General features: G+C 36.6%; 1 protein-coding gene and 1 pseudogene across 5 annotated transcripts in view; one reads left to right on the plus strand and one right to left on the minus strand.

The window, feature by feature from the left end:
* The window catches only part of DENND1A (DENN domain containing 1A), a 545,539-nt gene that overhangs the window by 446,698 nt on the left and 86,687 nt on the right, over positions 1-12,154 (minus strand). The gene's annotated exons all lie outside the window — the stretch shown is intronic.
* On the plus strand, positions 8,727-9,309 carry LOC116532444 (annotated as a pseudogene).

The following is a 12,154-nucleotide window of genomic DNA, read 5'->3' on the forward strand; positions in this document are numbered from 1 at the left end:
GTCTGAGGTAGTTTTTCATGAGATATGAATGACATTGTCAAAATACCAAAAAGAAAAGAGAATTTAAAAAATACTGCAAGCTGTTACCGATTCTGCCAACAGGCAAGAGCCCAGGCAACATTAATTACAAATCAATCGCTTAGGACATAAACAGCTCTTATCACTGGTAAACTCTCCCTCTAAAATAACTTGCTTTAGAGAAAAAAAACAAAAAACAACAACAAAGCAAATGTCTTTCCCATTATACTTGGTGAACTAATCAGGACAAAGAAACAAAATAAAACAGGAAAAAAATGCACCAAATAGCAAACGTTGAAAAAGGAATCCTAGCTAGACGAATGCCTGGAATGCTACTGGAATAGCACCGTCATTTAGAAATAATGAAGAGGAAGTGGTCAGGGTAGGGACACTAGCTGAATGGGTTTCTGGTTTCCAGGAAGTAAGAATTTTTACAACGCAGCTGATTATCACAAACACATATGGCAGCAAAATGATAAAAGAAGGCTTTCAACTATACAATCATGGGAGAGGTGGGAGGAATCTGTGTTCCTCTAGTAACGAAGGTAGTTTTATAATGGTCAAGCACACATATCACAACCCTCACCAATACCACACACAACTATCCAATCATAATAATACACTTCAAAAATCAAAGGATCCTTCCAGAAGTCTAGTTCATCTAGACCCTAACCACAAACTACTATTATTTTCCCCAACTCTTTATCTTGGACATCTGAATTTTCCTCTTTATTTCCAGAAAAAAAAACAGCAAAAACCTAAGTACTTTTCTACCGCAAAAACTCTCAAAACACACTCCTCCACCACACCACACACTTCATTCATTCTGACAGAAAAAAAATTAGTAGAAAAGAATCACTAACTTTCCATCAAAATACATTCTGACTTCTGCTAGGTCCTTTAAGGTTCCTGAGGATATGGTAAAAAGTGGTATATGGTATATATGCTATATAAAAGAGGGAAGAGCTATGAAGCCTGGCAAAGTGGAATAGTTAGGGGTCATTTTCTTAACCTCCCTCAATAAAATGAGGAAGAAGGGCTATCTTGGAGTTTGAGGATGAAAGATCTATGTGTAAAGTATCCAGCAGAGTGTCTGACACACAGTAGGTGTTTGGCAGTTACTATTATTATTTCTCCTTGGTTCCAAAGACATGGAAGGTTAAGTTTCAGGATAACAAAAATTCTTTCCTAAACCAGAAATATTATTGACAATTATATAAACAAGTTGCTGGCAGATTTTGGTAGGGTGCTATCTGTCAATCTGGAACAAAATTTACCTCAGTATGTCCAGGGCACTGTCTCCAAAGGTTTCACAACACTCTCACATCAATTGTGCACTTTTACAAAATAACTAAGAGGAAAGGCTAATACTTAATAATACCTCTGGGTTCACATATGAACTAACAAGACTGAAGGAAATCAGGGAGTTAACAGTGCAGCCAAGCTCACATAAATTTCTTGACTATGGGTGTTTTATTCACCAGATTTGGCTTACTATGAGAGAAAAAATAACATAAGTTCATTTCTTCAATAAAATTATAGAGGGGAAAAATATGGTTAAAAAGAAAAAAGCTAATATAGTTTTTTACAAAAATAAAAAGGAGAGGATATATAATAAAATACCAAAAGAAAGGCAGTCCAAAATGTGGCTAGGTAAAATATAGTTTGAGTCTAAGTTTTTAATATTTCATATTATAGAATTTTTAAGTCACTTAATATCACATGCTATTCATTTCCAATTTGAGGAAATACTAAAATGTTACCGTATATAACAAATTTCTATACAGAAAAATGTATGCAGGTATACATTTTTATAAATTTTAATGTTGTCTTACAAGTGAAAGTTGTTTATTCACATTACAAAATTTACCAGATTTTTTCAAAAGAAGTTCATTCCCTTTCTATTTCATTATAATTTATAAAAATAATATAAAAGGTTTTGGAATATTTATTGCATAAAATAGGCTACAACTACCTTTCTATAATCTTCTGTAGTTCCCTTACTAAACATATATTGAAATACCTACTATGAGGAAAGCACTCTGAATACCTCATTTCATTACATTTCTTATGCCATTAAATTCTCAAGATAATAAAATAGGCAGAGAATAGTAACTCCATATTACTGATGAGAATATTGAGATCCAAAAAGGTCAAGTGCCTTGTCCAAGTCAGTTTACTGGCCAAGAAAGGGTCAGGATTTAAAGTCCTCCCAACCGAGGATAAAGCCCGTGCATCTTATGTTTTTGCATGCTGCTGCTGTTCCCACATTCTCACAATTAGAATAATCAGAGGGATCCCACCATTCTGCTACATTCACAGACACCAGTGCCTTATCACTCAACAAAGATACTTCACAATTAGCACCCCCTTGCCTGCTCCCAAAAGGATCGAGCATCTTTCAACAAACCAGGTCAAGTTAAAGGAGAAAACACAACTTCAAAATAGTCTTGTTGCATCAGCAACAACCCAGAAACAACCTGACACTCCTATCCAGGGGTAAGGTATGGGATACAAACATTACATATATGTAGTTTTTCTGAAAATTGAAAAACCAAACTATTTTTAAATTACTGTTCAACCAGATACTACTATCCAGGGGTAAGGTATGAATAAAAATGTTATACATATGTAGTTTTTCCAAAAACTGAGAAACCAAACTATTTTAAAATTATTGTTTAAAACTATATAAACAAAGGCTAAAAGCACAATTTGGGAGCCCTGACTCTATCAATGGCAACCTCAACCTAAACCTCAAGGTCAGAACCTCTTTTCCCAAAGGCAAAAATTAAGAAAGTTAAGAACCTGCCCAAATGTAAAGACCAAGAAAAACAGTGCTAGCTACTTTGACTTCAGTTAATGCAACCTGGTGGTGTAAAACATACAAACCAATGCAATTTTTCCATTATTCTGACACTGTTCCTCACATGTTATGGCAAAAAGACTACACAATTTCTTCTATTTCTCCTATGAAACCTCTATGATGGGACCAATTAATAATCCCATTTTACAAATTAAAAATATGAAACAACTAACTTGTACATCCTATCACCACACTGCTTATAAACTGGCTGTATCCGAACCAGAACTTATGCTTTTAACCAAGCCATGTGGATGTAAAACCTTGTTCCAACAGAGAAGTTGAGCACTGCAGAAACACAACCTAACCATTAACCTTAAGCAGAGCTATCATAGACACAAGAAGCACAGTACAGGCCTAAAATTGAATCAACAATCCACTACTTACTAGTTGTATTACCTTAAAGCAAGTTACTTCATCTTTCTGTTCCTTGGTTTGTAACACTTATAAAGTGAGGACAATAAGTAATCTCTTATGGGCTCCAGAAAGAATAAGAAAAAATATACACACATACTTGTTTATCTGTGTACATATGTGTACATATATATGGGTGTATATATGTGTGTATATATAACATATATATACATATATATAAAGCAAACAGAAGCTTAACAAATGTTAAGTTACAACCAGAAGCTTTGCTCCATTTCAATACTCAGCTATAAGAAAAATGATGATGCTTGAAGAGCACTTGCAGAATCTGATAGCACTTTAACTGAATCCTTAGAAAAGTGAAATATGGACAAGCAAAAAAAAAAAAAAATAGCCATATCAAGAATCATTAGTCACAATAGATTAGACCCAAAGATTCCCAAATGTCCTTAAATTGCATTAGACATGTTGGCCAATCATTCAAGATGGTACCTGGAAAGAAAACCTAACTAAGAAAATTTGTTTTTCCTTCTACATTCAGTTTCCTTGTACAGTTGCAAGTAGGATCCAATTACGGATTTAGACCCTCAGGAAGCCCTACCTAGGAAAAACCTCATTCTAAAAGAAAATCATTTCACCCTCCCTCAGTGGCATTGCCCAAACTCTCCCACTGTTTCCTCAGTTTGCAAATACCACAGATAACTAAACTATTTTATTTATAGGGAAATCCATAGCACATTTAAGTAGAAACAATCTTTCAGGTGTATTATCATCTCCACAAAAAGCCACACACGCGCAAGAGCCATATCTTTTCCATCCAGACAGGTTTCACTCTGCTCAAGGAGCAGTGCAGCAGAGCACCTGGAGACCACAGGGACCATCCAGGTCTGGGCTGAGCCACATGCTCGAACTGACGTTGGGCACAGACAAAAAGTGTCTGTTAGCAGTGGGAGGCCAAGCTTAAAAGATCATATAGACCACTTTGAACCATTACCAAGATAAGTGGTGAACAAAGGAAGCAAGCAGAGGCAAAGCCATGATGAAAGAGATGAAGCCACCCTGGTGCATGACTTTCCGGCTCCAGTTGGTCCTCATGAAGCCCAGCTGGTTTTGCTTCCTGTTCTTCACTGTACCATAGGCCTCTCCACCTCCATCCCTGCCCTTCCTGAGCTAGTTTTAGTGAAACTTCACCCCCTGTATTCAAAAACACCTTAACAAGGACATTAGACCATTGCCTCACACACAGAAGGGATTCAATTAAACACATTTAAAAAACAGGAGTGCAAACCTAATAAAATACCTGATGTTAGATGGGGCATTCTCATAATTACAGTTTCCTCAACAGACAGGCTGATTTTTCTTAATCCACTTATCCAATAATTGTTAAAGAAATAACCAATATTTGACACAACATGACACTTTATTCCAATTTATCTAATAATAATTAAGTATTCAAAGCTTACAATGAAGCACAGTTCCGCAGTTCATATTGTTCTTTTAAACTGAATAATTTGGAATCCTGTGAAGAGTTCCACCTTACAGCAGATTCCCTCATTCTTGTGCAAATACAATCTGTCTATCAGCATATTAGCATTTCAATCACCCTTGTTTTTTTCATAACTGGGAGAAGCTGTCTTCATTTATTCCTATTGAGCATCTACCACCTATGAATTATTTCTGAAGCTAAGCAGTAAAATTGAATTTAAATCCAAGTAAATGAGAAACTGAAACTATTTTCAAAAATAAATGTAGGACACTGGTTCCAGTTGCATACTCCCAAATATTATAAATATGTTCTTTAATGATTAATTTACTTTCAGCTGAAAGTAATTTCTTTTGAATTAAATTGTTATAATAGTTAGAAATGGAACACCAACCCCATGTTTCAAGGGTTTGTGTCTTTTTTTTTTTTTTTTTTTTTAAGAATTCTGGATCAATTTATATTCCTGCAGTAAATACATCCACCACTCAAAAAAAAATTTTTAAGTCCCCTTTAAGCATTCCTTTAAGGTACTGACCATAAATGGGGTAATTTGCCCTGGACATCATTAAAATGTAAAGTTAATGAGGATTCAGCTGAAAACAGAAGGAATGTAACCTATTTTCAGGCAAAAGTTCTAACACAGCAATCAGAGGAAAAAGCTCTTTGATGTTTCTTTGTCTCTTCTCATTAATTTTTTTTGTCTCAAAAAAAAAAAAAAAAAGACTATTTAAACTTAAAAAAAGCACCAAAGTTTAAACACGATAATTAGGACTCCAATGAGGTCGTTAGAATTTTTTATGAGATAAACAAGAATCAGTCATATATACATGCAGATAACACCACCTACCTGGCAGAGCTATTATAAGGTTTACAAATATTGTAAGTAAAATGTATAGCAGAATAGCTGGCATGAAAGAAAGGTACTCACTTATATTCTCTCCCTTTGTCACAGTCTGTCCCCAAGGGCCTAGCACAGTGCTGGTATAAAAATAGTAATCAAAGAGTCACCATTATCATCATATATGCTGTATATTTTTTCCCTACTGAAGAACTATGTTAACCCTAACCTTCTTTCCAAGATTTATGCAAGACTCAGCACCTCCCGTCAATAGGCAGGTGGGGCGTTATCCAAATAACCAGCAGGGAGTAAACAGTCCCGTGTGACATTTTATCATATGAAGTGCCTACACAGGTATAAATATTATATCTTTTCTGGTTTTATTGCCTCATTTTACAATTATGCTACTAAAGAGCAAAATAGCATGCAGAATGTTAAGTGGCATTCTGCTGCTTGGAATTTCATCCCAAGGCTCCATTCAGAATAACAAATGTGGGAACTATTTCATCTCTGCTCTATTGTGAAGAAAGTCATCACCTTTACTTGAATATATACAAGGGGTTAGACTTTCTGCAACCCATTTTGTGCTAAGTGAAATCTTAAACCAAATGTGATAATTACCAAGGTGATGTCATTTATGAAGTAGTATAGTGCTTTCTGGAGAGACACTACTCTACGCTTTGTTATTGTTATACCAATTCCATAATCCCAGTAAACAAAGCCTAATAAGCAATAAGTGGATCTATCCAAGATGAACCACTCTTTTTTTTTTTTTTTTTTTTTTTTGAGACGGAGTTTCGCTCTTGTTACCCAGGCTGGAGTGCAATGGCGCGATCTCGGCTCACCGCAACCTCCGCCTCCTGGGTTCAGGCAATTCTCCTGCCTCAGCCTCCTGAGTAGCTGGGATTACAGGCACGTGCCACCATGCCCAGCTAATTTTTGGTACTTTTAGTAGAGACGGGGTTTCACCTTGTTGACCAGGATGGTCTTGATCTCTTGACCTTGTGATCCACCCGCCTCGGCCTCCCAAAGTGCTGGGATTACAGGCTTGAGCCACCGCGCCCGGCCACTGAACCACTCTTAATACCATGAGAATTTAGAGCTTCTCTTCACCCAAACAAAAAATTACAAATTCAACAAACTAACCACAGTTATTTTAAATGTTAAAAGATCATCAAAATAATGCTTCTCCAGCAATTTTCATTTTAAATGCATTGCCATATAAATTACCTAATTTTCAGTGGTTTGTTCATTCCATAAATATTCACTAAATCTTCTCAATATTGAGATCTGGTCATACAGCGGTGAAGAAAATATTGGATGATCTCTACCCTCAAAGAGTTTAAGGTCCAGTACAGAACCTCAGACAAACTAATAATCACATAAGCAACATAATTATGAGCTATGGTAAATGCCACAAGATCATACAATAAGAACAAGCTTACTTTGTGAATCTGAAAAGGTTCCCCTAAGGATGATTTAATGTCTGAGGTGAGACCTGAAGGAATGGGAGAACAAGGGTGTTTTGGAGGGGTGGTGAGAAAGAGGCTTAAGATGATGATAGTTGGGAAATAATACCTAGTTTTTAAAGACATTTAGGTAAATCAATCAAATTTTTCTGATATATTGAATACAGAGGGTGAGCAGGGAGGCAGGTGACCAGGATAAAGGCAGTAGGTTTTTAGATTGCATACTGGATTTTTTAAATGTGCTGCTCAGTGGAAGGGGACCAAGCTTCATTCGGTTTAATGAGCAGATAATGAGTTAGAATTCAGACATTTTGAATTTCAGGTACTTTTCAGGCATCCAAACAGGTTGAGAGTTCAGAAGAAATGTTTCATACCGCATTCATTTATTCAACGTGAAATTCCCAAGAAACAATTTATATTAAGTCCCATGTTTCTCCTTAGGGAAAAGAAGGTAAACAGGATGCTCAGCTGCCCTTTGAAAGAAACAAGTAGACGGAAGTGGTGGCTCACGCCTGTAATCCCAGCACTTTAGGAAGCCAAGATGGGCAGATCACTTGAGGGCAGGAGTTTGAGACCAGCCTGGCCAACATGGTGAAACCCCATCTCTACTAAAAATACAAAAAGAAGCTGGGAGTGGTGGCACATGCCTGTAATCCCAGCTACTTGGGAGGCTGAAGCAGGAGAACTGCTTGGTGAGAGGTGGAGGCTGCAGTGAGCAGAGATCATGCCACTGCACTCCAGCCTGGGTGGCAGGGTGAGACAAGGCAGGAAAGGCAGGGTAGGCAGGAAAGGCAGAGAGAAAGAGAAAAGAGAGAAAGAGAGGGAAGGAAGGAAGGGAAGAAGAGAAGGAGGGAAGAAGGGAGGAAGGGAGGGAGGGAGGGAGGGGGGGAATAAATTCTCTTGAAAACAAATGCCAATTCCTCCAATGGAAAAAGAGAAAAGACATTTCAGACAAACAGCATCTGAAAATAACAATTAGTTTGCAGCAGTTGCAAGTACAATGTATGAGAGGTGAGAAATAAAAGAAAAAACCATGAGGACCAAATTTGCAGAAATACAGAGGATTAAAAGAATATTAATATTACAGCTATTTCAGAATTTATCTAGGTTTTCGGGATTACCAGAAAAAAAAGAGAGAATGCTATGAACAAATGCATGCCGACAAGTTAGATACATGAAATGGACAAATCACTAGAAAAATACAAACTACCAAAACTGATTCAAGAAGAAACAGAAAATCTGAATAGACCTATAGCAAGAGATTGAATTACTAATTTAAAAACTTCCCACCAAAACAGACAAACTCAGATGACTTTACTAGAGAATACTACCACATATTTAAAGAAGAACTAATACCAATTCTTTATAAACACTTTGAAAAACTAAAATAGGAAAAAAAAACTTCCCAATTATTCTATAAGGCCAGTATATGCTGATACCCAAAGCAAACAAATATACCATAAGAAAACTAAAAATGCAAAAATACTCAATATATTAATACCAGCAAACCAAATCTAGCAACACAAGAAAAAGGATTATACACCATGACCAAGTAAGATTTATCCTAAGAATCCAAGGTTGGTACCTGCATTAGGGCCAGGACAGCCCTACATGATAGTAGAACACAGCAGTTCCCCAAGTCTGTTCCCTTCAAGAGAGAGAGAGATAGCCACTCAAGAAAACACCATGAAAGACAGTGGCATCAAAAAACTACTTTATCCATGTTTTATGCATATTTTCAATTATCCTAAGTGTCTTCATTCTATCATTCTTCTTGGACAGCTTCTCAATATTGTAAACATACTTGACATGGTTATACATATTTTCTGGTTTTGTAGCTGCTATCAATCTAGTATCCTATTTAGTATGAAACCTCTAAATGCATCCTCTAAAAAGTTCATTATCACATAAGGTAACTTGATTTTTTAAATCCTGTAACTACATTCTTTTGTCCTGTTTCTTCTTTCATGTATTTTTTGTTTTATATGGAGCTAATGGAGTTGGTGTTGGAAACATTTTTATTTGCAGTCATTTTGTCTACTTTTACCACTGTGCCTTATGTTTGTTAGGACCAAATCTCAAAGCATGGCTTAGAGTTTTCAGCAGAAATGGAATTGCAGCCATTTGGGAAAATAGTCTCCAGACCATTACAATTTGTAGTTTTGCAGAAGCATAGCTTGAAGCACTGCCAATATCACTGAATGGGAAAAAACCATGGCAGGTATGGCCCATCTCCTATTCTCACCATTCTGGATATACTGGAATATAAAGCAATTTCTATGCAAGAACAATTGGAACGAAGGGAGAAAATATTCCTTTACATAGATTCCATAGGGCTGTGTAAAATGTATATAATCAAAGTCAAGTAGTTCCATTACAGCACTGTGTTTTATGTAGTTACAACATGATGTAATTGTAGCTTTTTAAATCATGAAACTCCTTGGAGATAGTATCTTCTAGTTAAAATAAAGTACTTATACAATTTTTTAAAACAAGAATGCAAGGTTGGTTAACATTCAAAAATAGATTAATGTAATAAGCCATACCTAGAGTATGATGAACAAAAATCACAAGATCATCTCAAAAGACACAGAAATAACATCTGAAAAATCTAACATCCTTTCATGACTTTAAAAAAAAAAAAAACACTCAACAAACTAGAAACAAAAGGGAACTTCATCAAGCTGATAAAGGGCATCTACAAAAACCTATATTTAATATAATGATGGTAAAAGACTAAATGTTTCTCTTTAAGATGAGGACAAAAAGAATATTCATTTCTGCCACTTCTATTCAACATTGTATTGTAGGTTCTAGCCAGGGCAATTAGGTATGAAAAAGAAATAAACATCATCAAGAATGGAAAGGAAGAAATAGCACTATCTTGATTTGTACATTACATAATCTTACACAAAGAAAATCCTAAGAAATTCACTAAGAAACTATTCGAACTAATAAACTAGTTGATCAAATCTGCAGGATAATAGATGAATATTTTTAAAAGTCAATTCTATTTCTATACACTAACAAAGAACAACACAAAAATGAAATTCAAAATTTCCATTTACAATAACATCAGAAAGATTAAGAAAAATAGAAGTAAATTTAACAAGAGAATTGTAAAACTTATACTCTGAAAACTACAAAACATTGTAGGGGAAAAACCCTAAACATTACCTTAATAAATGGAAAAATATCCTATATTCAGGGATTGGAACGCAATATTGTTAAGCTGACAATGCTCCCCAAATGAATCTATAGATTCAATTAAATCCCTATCAAAATCCCAGCTGGGCTTTTTGTGGAAATTGATAAGCTAATACTAAAATTCATATGGAGATGCAAGGGACCCAGAATAGTCAAACAATCTTTAAAAAGAACAATATTGGAGGACTCATACTTCTCAATTTTAAAATCTACAGTAATAAAGATAGTGTAGTCTTTATCATAAGGATATGAATGGGATGGAGAGCCCAGAAATAAATATTTGCAATTGCCAATTATAATTATCAATTAATTTTCAACAAGGGGCCGGGCATGGTGGCTTATGCCTATCATCCCAGCGCTTTGGGAGGCTGAGGTGAGCAGATGACTTCAAGCCAGGAGTTTGAGACCAGCCTGGCCAACACGGCGAAACCCCACCTCCATTGAAAATACAAAAAATTAGCTAGGCATGGTGGTACACACCTGTAGTCTCAGCTACTTGGGAGGCTGAGACACAAGAATCTATTGAACCTGGGAGGTGGAGGTTGCAGTGGGCCAAGATTGTGGCACTACATTCCAGCCTGGGCAACAGAGTGAGCCTGTCTCAAAAAAAAAAAAAAATTCAACAAGGAAACCAAAACAACTCAATGGAGAATTAACACTTTTCAACAGAAGGTACAGGGGCAAATGACTATCTATATTTGAAATAATAAGGATAGAATCCTTCCTTATAAGCATACATAAAAACCAACTCAATTTGGATTATAGGCTGAGGATAGTGGCTCATGCCTGTAGTCCCAGAATTTTGGGAGGATGAGCTGAAGAATCGCTTGAGCCAAGAGTTCAAGACCAGCCTGGGCAACATAGCGAAACCTTATCTCTCCCTACCCACCCCCCAAAAATTAGGTGGGTTTGGTGGCATACACCTGCAGTCCCAGCTACTTGCAGAGATTGTTTGAGCCTGGGAAGCTGAGGCTGCGGTTAACAACCTCTGTATCATGCCACTATATTCCAGCCTAAGTGATCAAGTGAAAACCTGTATCAAAAAAAAAAAAAAAAAAAGGAATAAGGAATGGATTAAAAACCAAAATGTAAGATAAAAAATCTAAAACCGAAAAAAAAAAAAAAAAAAGAAGACGAAGAAAACACAGAAATAAACCATCATAACTTTAGGATGTCATTGTAACTTTAGGATGGGCAATGGTTTCTTAGATACCATACCAAAGCACAAACATGAAAAGAAGCATGAGATAAACACGACTTCACTGAAATAAAAAACTTCTGTGTTTCAGATGACACTATCAAGGATGAGAAAAGCTGACCTACAAAGTGGGGGAAAGTACTTGCAAGTCATATATCTGATAAGAGACTAGTATCCAGAGAGATCCAAGATGGCTGATCACTAGCAGCTCGGGATTGTAGCTCCCAGTGAAAGCGCAGAGAACGAGAGGATGCCACACTTTCAGATCAATTTTTGCTGCTCACGCACCAGGTGATTCCCAGCAGAGGAGCCCTACGGGCTGCCAGTGCGACTCTTGTGGCTGGCGAGGTGGTTTCGCTGCTGCCTTGGTGCGGTGGTTCTTGGTGCAGAGTAAAAGCACCATCAATCTTAACGCCGCTCTTTTAGCTGGCGCAGTGGGTTGCTCAGATTTTAGCACCGGGAATCAACAAGTTGGACGTCCATTCAGAAACCCAACTATAAAGACCACAGATGGATAAATCTATAACGAAGGGAAGAAACCAGCCTAAAAAGGCTGAGAATACCCAAAATCAGAATGCCTCTCCCTCTACAGGGGATCACAGTTCCTCATCAGCAACGGAACAAGGCCTGATGGAGAAAGACTGTGTTCCATTATCAGAAGCAGGCTTTAAAAAGTGGATGATAAGAAACTTCTGGGAATTAAAAGAAC

Source organism: Sapajus apella, unplaced genomic scaffold (assembly GCF_009761245.1).
Source record: "Sapajus apella isolate SASKATOON/1434 unplaced genomic scaffold, GSC_monkey_1.0 scaffold76, whole genome shotgun sequence".
Classification (NCBI taxonomy): Eukaryota; Metazoa; Chordata; class Mammalia; order Primates; family Cebidae; genus Sapajus; species Sapajus apella.